Genomic DNA, 8877 nt, shown 5'->3' with positions numbered 1-8877 from the left:
AAATTGAGTGAACTGTACCTCCATGTTAGATCAGCAAAACCCAGGGATTAAGGAATTCATGTTCTAAAGATCTTACATGTGGGTGTGGAGAAGGGCAGTAAAAGAAGTCTAAAGATTTTATCTTGATGTGTTGAGATGGATGTAGGAAAGGAAATATAACAAAAGATTTGAAAGAGATTAGAAGTGTGAGAGAATATTACTTGCAATTCTATGGCAATACATTTGCAAACCAAGAGAAACTGGATGATTTTCTAGCCAAAATGAACTGGATGATTTTTGAGGACTGATTCAAAATTAACAAGTAAAAATACAAAACTTGAGCAGATAATAACTGTGGGAGAGATTTGGAAGATCATATAAGATATACCATTTAAAAAAGGCTAATTAAAAAAAAGATAAGTATAGTGTTACTTAAACCATTTTAAATCTTGGAAAAAGATGAAAATCTCTAGTTGGGTTTATGCAGCAGAGGTTTATGAGGTTTATTTATTGATAAGATAGTACCAAACTATTTATATATTTAAGAATATCAATATAAAAATTCTACATAATTATAATTCAACAGAATTGAGCAGCCATCAAAGAATACACCATGATTCAATCTGGATTATTGAAAGAGGGTGAAGAGAGCTCAATATTAATGTATTAATGCAATTAATTGAATCAAAAAGTTAAAAGAGAAAACAAAAATAGAGATTACCACTTTGCCTTTCTCTGATCACCAGTATTTGAAATATTGTTTTATTAATTATATATTGTCAAAGCTGATAACACTGAATTCTGCCTATAACCATAATTCCCAAGTTGAGTTCTACAATTAAATAGATTCAGGGTTCTTTATTAGTGTTTTGACCATGGCTTCTCCTTGAGGTTATTATTTTGAGTCATCTGTCAGTGGGTTAGTTTTCACTGGCCAGTAATTTTTACAAGAAGGGCTTAGGAAAACTAAGAACAATATTTCATATATTGGTGGTCAAGAGAGGGGGAGGTGGTAGTTTTTGTGGGTTTTTTTGAGAGAGAAAGGAGGAGCAGTTATTCTACGGTATATTTTCTGGATCTTTCTTTTACTTTGTTCATGCATTTTTTGGGGGAGGGGGAGCTGTATCTGACCAAAGATGTTTCATAGGGTCCTTTTTTACTACTATCATGTAGAGGCCAGTTATTTGCTGAAGAATTATTTGTAGATTTGTAGAAGGTAAGGAATGAGCTAACATAATCTGAGCTTCAGTTTTGTTTTCCTGTCTTAAAAACCTCTCACACAATCCTTTATTTTGTCTCCTCTGGGATGGCATTTCCATCAGTTTTGGTGTTCTGGGTTTGGCGAGTCTCACAGCAGAGGACTTCATATCACCAGCTTTATGGTTTTCCAGCTAACGATGACTATCTCTCTTTTCCCATTTTATCTTGCTACCCCACCTACAGACTTCTTGCTAAGAGCTAGGTGAAAGCAATTCAAATGACATGTATCCAGAATATGGACAAGGATCTAAATAGACATTTCTCCAAAGAAGATATACAAAGGACTGATAAGCACATGGAAAGATGTTCAGTATCATTAGTTAATAGAGAAATGCAAATCAGTACCACAATGTGATATCACTTCACCCCCACTAGGATGTAAAATGAATGTAAATTGGTGTAGCCACTTTGGAGAGCACTTTGATAATTCTTCAAAATGTTGAACTTGAAGTTACCATATGACCAAGTAATTCCACTCTTTTCTATAAATGCAAGAGGAATGAAAACATATGTCCACATGAATATTCATAGCTGCATTATTCATACAGAATTATTTGGTTTATGACAAAAAGTGGAAACAACCCAACTGTCTGTCAACTAATTAATGGATAAATCAAATGTGGTCTATCCACACATTGGAATATTATTTGACAATAAAAAATAATGAAGTACTGATGCATGTTACAACATTATGAATCTCTTAAACATTATACTAAGTGCAAGCAGCTAGTCACAAAAGATTACATATTGTATTATTGTATGATTCCATTTATATGAAATGCCTAGAACAAGCAAAACTACAGAAAGTAGTTTAGTGGTTGCCTAGGGCTGGGGGTGGTGGTGGGAGGGGATGGGCAATAGGTTTTGTTTTGTGGGTGATAAAAATGTCTAAAATTAGATTGTGGTGATGATTGCACAACTCTGTGAATTTTACTAAAAACCACTGAATGGTTTGTATGCTTTAAATGGATGAATGGCATCATATGTGAATTATATCTCTATCTTCATATCTTTATTAAACTGTTTAAATGACAGCCGATGACTGAAGACTCTTGAGTCAGAATGTCCAAGTTCAGTTACTGGCATTTCCAACTGGCCATGTGACTATGGGCAAGTTCCTCCACATCTTTGTGCATCTGTGTCATGTGGATAATGATATTACCCACCTCCAGCCTGGATTGTGAGGACAAAAGAGTGGGCGCTCAGAATAGTCTGGTACATAGTAAGTGTCAAGGAAATGTCAGTTATTTTTTTAGCCTATCCACTGCATGTTTTAAATCTCAATGACCATATTTTTCATTTCTGCAAGTTCTATTTAGTTATTTTCTAAATCACTTATACTTTCTTCATGTTACTTTTCTTATGTTCTTGATTCCTTTTTTTTATATCTTTAATAATTTTTTAACTCTTTGTCTATGATTAAGTAAGTGTAAATAACTTGGCACATAGAAGGTACTCAGTAGATATTTGTTGAATTTATGAATGAATACCTAGGAGAAAGTCCTGTTTTCCTCACTCTTCCAGTATGTTTCCTTGAAGAAATTATTTAATCCCCTTTGCTTTAGTTTTTTGTCTGTAACACAGAACAATATCTATCTCCTAAAGTTGTGGAGTCTAAATGAAATTGTATGCAGTTTAGTGCTCGATATACATTAGTCGCTTAACTGTATTCACTCTCTTCCCTTTCAGTATCCTATTAATCTTTGTACATGTGTTATCATGGACTCCACCCTCTTAGGAGTGGTTGAGTGCTCGTTTTTTTAAATATTTCGACTCAGGCTTTGCTGCCGTCTCTGCAAATCCGTATGGAATCTGTTTCTCCTTCTTGCAGTTCTTTCAATATTGAGTTCTTTGGAGTTACACATATCCTGATGTTGTCTATTCACTTTCTCTTGATTATTTTGCTTCTTTTGCCACTCTGACTGTTTTAGTTACTGAATTAATTTCTACTTTCAAAATGGTAATAAATGCAAAAGCACCTTAGTGTCTACAGAGGAGAAACTCCATGCATATTGATTGAATCTTAAATAGCTCTTAAATTCTGCTGCCTGTCACTCAGAGTTTCCCTTGGTGTTCTACTCACTGCCTCACTTAGGGCTGCACTGTAGCTGTACTCTGGCAGATCTGCAATCAGTTCTCTTCCTGACCCTGGAGAGCCAGACTGAGGAGCATCGTTTGCTTCATCTTTTGAATTAAAAAGGGCCAGAGTCCCTAGTAAAGCAATGTCAGTGCTACACATTAGAAGGGAAAAACAAATAACTGAGAATCTCAGATTGCCTATTTATGGTAATTCTTAGTTTTTGCCTATGATTGGATATAGGACTCAGATATAGGGATCTACAGAAGAGCTTATTTTTTGTTGCTTGTTCCCTTCGGTGATGAAAGGGCTGAATATAGTGTTCAGAAGGTACTAATTACTATATGAATTTCATCATTACTAAAACATAAGGTGAAACAGCTCAAGTTTTGGATACTGTCCAAACAAAGATATTACTGGAAGGACACTATCATAATGTTGTTTCACCAACTAGAACTATTTGCATCCTTTATGCTTTAGGCTTCAGGGCTAACAGTCTGCGGTTCCTTTTGTGAAAAAAATTAAAGCAAGAAATGGGGGCAGGAGGGATAAAAAGAGAAACATTTTTACAAAGAAGTGAAATATTTTCAGGTACTGGTCAGCGCCCAAAATGTAATTTTTCCTTCTCTATGCCTAGAGTTCTAAAAATTCTTCTTGCAATAGAAATAAAATATTTAGTGAAAGCATTCATAATTATTCAATGAGTCAGATGTCCCATTGTTTTATTATTATAGAGGTTTATGTTAGACATTAATTATTATATTTTGTCTTTCAGAATTCACAATCTTTTCTGGAAAAGATTCTTATTTTTTCTTGTGGAAACCACCCCTTCCTCACTCTTAGTCCAAGGGACTTGAGTAAGGTTGATCAGTATATATTATTTTTCTGGTCAGCCACTCTAACTCATTCAGAAATAGGCACAATGTTATTTAAAATCAGCTATACCTGATAAGGGTTATAAACTCTATTATTACCTTGGAGTTGCTGAGAAAATGGCTTATCATATTTCGTTGATTCTAGGGTATCTTATTTTCACCCACATTTTAACATCTCTGATATTGGGGTACATTTTATAATCTGCATCATAGCAAGCTATTCTGTTATTATTAAAGGATGAGTATTTTTCCTTTCTTACTAGTACATAATAAAAGTATTTTCTTACAATCAATGATGATGTAGGTCCCATGAAATATGGTATACCTAGAGCTTCTGGCAGCTACCTTGTCATGATGAGGGCTGAGGTGGGTCTAAGAGTGGAGAGGAAAGGGGAGAAAAACAGTTCTCTTGAGATCAAGAGAAACTGAGCATTGATGATGTAATTTAGATTCTGTTGTATCTAATCCCATCTGAAGTTAATGCCCAGGTTCTATAAGCAAACTAACTCTCTTCTCACTCAGCACACACTCATTGTTGTTGTTTAAATATATGTGAGTGGCTTATCTCTCACTTTTAACTGGGAGTTCTGACCACTTGTATATCAAGTAAAGAAACCCTTGAGATATTATCAAAAATCAATACCTGAACAAAGAGAACTTAACTGTGGCCACTTTCTTCTTTCTCAGTTAAGAAAAATAATGGACATGAAGCAATGTGGAGTATCTAAAACATTTGACAAACATAAATAAGGTCAGTAATAGGCATTTTCTCTCAGGAAATACTGAGATGCTTTAGAATTCAGAGGCAAGCATACTCCACAGACACATTCTAAGGCCTGTGAAACAGACCAAGATTCTTAGTTCCCCTGGAATGAAAATGACTTACAGAGATCTCTTTCTCTAGGAGAAAGACATTCTCACGTGCTCATCAAGATTTAGGGAATTTACAGATAAGGTACAGTCCAGCCAAACTCTAACAGTAGACACACTACATAGGATGTGACAAATGGGTAATGGGATGTGTGTGTATGTGGAGAGTACAGGGAGTTAAGGGCCTAGAACCTTAAACTATCCAAAATGAAAAATTTTATCCATCAAAGTAAACAGTAGGACTAAATATTTGAGGTAAAACGGTGTTAGTATAAACTCTAAAGTTTTCTACTACCATTGTCTCAAAACTGTAATTTGACTAAGACTGCTTCTACAAGTGATCAAAAACGCTTTCTAAAATTTCAAGTTATTTGATAACTATAAATCTTTAAAATCCTTATAGGATAGGACATATGTGGAGATATTGTTCTGTCTTGTTCAGATGACTTCCTTAAAGACAGAAAGTGCATTTGTGCATAATTAGCATATTTTGGCCTTAAGCCTTGCACCTAGTAATGCTCTTCAAGTGATTAGGACTATGTGAGAAATGCTATAATCCCCTAGAAATGTACTGTTTGGTTTTTCTCAGTACTGTTATGAAAAAGACGAAGAATGGGTAAACTGGAATTAAGGAACAGTTCCTGCCAGTTAAATGAGCAGAACAAAAGTGTGTATGTTCAATCATGTGTGCTGAACTAAGGACAGCTTAAGATCATTTAATTAAATTGTTTAAATAACACCTTTAAATCCTAAATCTTTTTGTCTTTATTATAAAATGAACATTATGCAATTAACATTTGTTCTCAGTCTATTTTTCCTTTAAAATGATGAAAAAATGATAGGATATCACCTTTACATTTTAGTAAATTTACATGATTCTAATCTAGCTGCGATTACTCTCTTTTTAATGCTTTATTAAAAAAAAAGTTGGGCCAGACTCTTGAATGAGCACTTTGGTTTATATCAAGAGAGGAATGATTATGTAACCAAACATATTCAGATACTAAATCTGTACCCCCATCTTGTAGAAAGAAGTTACTAGCAGAACTGCCTGGAGAGCCTCTATCTGTGCCTGGACACTCTCTGGTGACAATTTTATGTTCCCAAGGGTCATTTGGATTACTAATACAGGCATTACAAGGACTAATACAAGTAGTATTTAAGGTTTTTTTTTTTTAAGATTTTATTTATTTATTTGACAGAGACAGACACAGTGAGAGAGGGAACACAAGCAGGGGGAGTCGGGGAGGGAGAAGCAGGCTTTCCGCCCATCAGGAAGCCTTATGTGGGGCTCGATCCCAGGACCCTGGGACCATGACCTGTGCCAAAGGCAGACGCATAATGACTGAGCCACCCAGGCGCCCCAGTATTTAAGTTTTAAACAAACAAACAAACAAACAAAAACAACATTATTTGTGAGTTATCATTTAGACAGCATGATTAATACATTACTGAATAGTTAAATTAAACTTTACACAATCAGTTAAAAATAGGCCATATTTTTTTGAGCAAATGATGTTAATGTAATTTTTTTTGTTAGAAATTTCTTTATTCTTACTTATTTTTATTAAGCACCAGTTTAATACTGTAGAAAATTTCAAGTCACCCATTCTTCCCTCCCCCACCCAAATTCTTGATAAAGAGTTCTTCAAGTGAAGACACGCTCTCTTCTCTCTTCTGTATAAAACTTTATCAAATAAAGGCAAATAACTATGTAATCTTGCTGTAAAATGCTGCCTGCAGCTGTGGAAAGTGTCTGCCCAGGCTCCTTTCACTGCCCAGGTCCCAAAAGACTCTTGTTCATAAACTGTCTCTTCACAAACAAGTCCACCACTTGCTAGGTTTATCATTCTGAAGGTCAAAAACTTTCTCACAAAGTCTCCGTCCAGTCTCTTGTCTCAGCTGCTCTAAGTAGGCCCTCATCACCTCATCTTCCGGTTTGTTTGCAGGTTTGGCATAAATTGCATTAAGTGGAAAACCAGGCTCTCCAGGAATGGGAAAATTAGTGATTCCCAGCCTATACATTTCTTTTTCACCTTGGCTTTTGGAATTGCACTTTTGGAGTTTCCTTAGGCACTCAGAAATGTAGAGAGTTATATATATCAAGGTTCTATCAGCTTCATTCTTAATCTCATAGTTTTGAAGAAGACATTGGCCTTAAAGTAATAGATGGCTTCATCCACAATATCTGTATCTTTTGTCTCTCTAGGGGCAGGTCCTTTGAACTGACTTCTTAGGCAATAGTGCCATGTTTCCAATGAGTTTGGTGTCAGGGTCCATGAGAGAAGAGTGGTAAGCTGGCATCTTGGCAGTGCCCGTGTTGCAAGCTAGACGAGGAGGTTGGGGTTTGAGTGCAGTGCTCGATGTTAATGTAATTTTAAACACCCCAAATCTCCCCTGTTCCCAAGATATCTATAGTAGTTATCAATCAGTAATGACCAGTCCACCTTAGTTGTATTGTTTCATCAGTCTCTTGTAGTATACATTCTTTTTTTATTGTTATGTTAATCACTATACATTACACCATTAGTTTTTGATGTAGTGTTCCATGATTCATTGTTTGTGCATAACACCCAGTGCTCCACGCAGAATGTGCCCTCTTTAATACCCATCACCAGGCTAACTCATCCCCCCACCCCCCTCCCCTCTAGAACCCTCAGTTTGTTTTTCAGAGTCCATCGTCTCTCATGGTTCGTCTTCCCATGCGACTTACTCCCCTTCATTCTTCCCCTCCTGCTACTTCTTCTTTTTCTTTTTTCTTAACATATGTTGCATTATTTGTTTCAGAAGTACAGATCTGTGATTCAACAGTCTTGCACAATTCACAGCGCTCACCATAGCACATGCCCTCCCCAATGTCTATCACCCAGCCACCCCATCCCTCCCACCCCCCACCACTCCAGCAACACTCAGTTTGTTTCCTGAGATTAAGAATTCCTCATATCAGTGAGGTCATATGATACATGTCTTTCTCTGATTGACTTATTTCACTCAGCATAACACCTTCCAGTTCCATCCACGTCGTTGAAAATGGCAAGATCTCATTCCTTTTGATGGCTGCATAATATTCCATTGTGTATATATACCACTTCTTCTTTATCCATTCATCTGTCGATGGACATCTTGGCTCTTTCCAGTTTGACTATTGTGGACATTGCTGCTATAAACATTGGGGTGCACATACCCCTTCGGATCCCTACATTTGTATCTTTGTGGTAAATACCCAGAAGTGCAATTGCTGGATCGTATGGTAGCTCTATTTTCAACTGTTTGAGGAACCTCCATACTGTTTTCCAGAGGGGTTGCACCAGCTTGCGTTCCCACCAACAGTGTAGGAGGGTTCCCCTTTCTCCACATCCCCGCCAACATCTGTCGTTTCCTGACTTGTTAATTTTAGCCATTCTGACTGGTGTGAGGTGGTAACTCATTGAGGTTTTGATTTGGATTTCCCTGATGCCGAGCGATGTTGAGCACTTTTTCATGTGTCTGTTGTCCATTTGGATGTCTTCTTTGGAAAAATGTCTGTTCGTGTCTTTGCCCATTTCTTGATTGGATTATTTGTTCTTTGGGTATTGAGTTTGATAAGTTCTTTATAGATTTTGGATACTAGCCCTTTATCTGATATGTCATTTGCAAATATTTTCTCCCATTCTGTCGGTTGTCTTTTGGTTTTGTGGACCGTTTCTTTTGCTGTGCAAAAGCTTTTTATCTTGATGAAATCCCAATAGTTCATTTTTGCCCTTGCTTCCCTTGCCTTTGGCGATGTTTCTAGGAAGAAGTTGCTGCGGCTGAGGTCGAAGAGGTTGCTGCCTGTGT

General features: G+C 36.5%; 1 pseudogene; it reads right to left on the bottom strand.

The window, feature by feature from the left end:
• Positions 1-6832: 6832 nt before the first annotated feature.
• LOC112832048 (actin-related protein 2/3 complex subunit 3 pseudogene) lies at positions 6833-7365 on the bottom strand (annotated as a pseudogene).
• Between the last annotated feature and the right edge of the window lie 1512 nt (positions 7366-8877).

This window comes from Callorhinus ursinus, unplaced genomic scaffold, assembly GCF_003265705.2.
Source record: "Callorhinus ursinus isolate GAN/ISIS: 27379988/994484 unplaced genomic scaffold, GSC_fseal_2.0 scaffold14, whole genome shotgun sequence".
Classification (NCBI taxonomy): Eukaryota; Metazoa; Chordata; class Mammalia; order Carnivora; family Otariidae; genus Callorhinus; species Callorhinus ursinus.
Note: the sequence above shows the minus strand (reverse complement) of the source record. Positions and strands in the feature narration are given on the sequence as shown.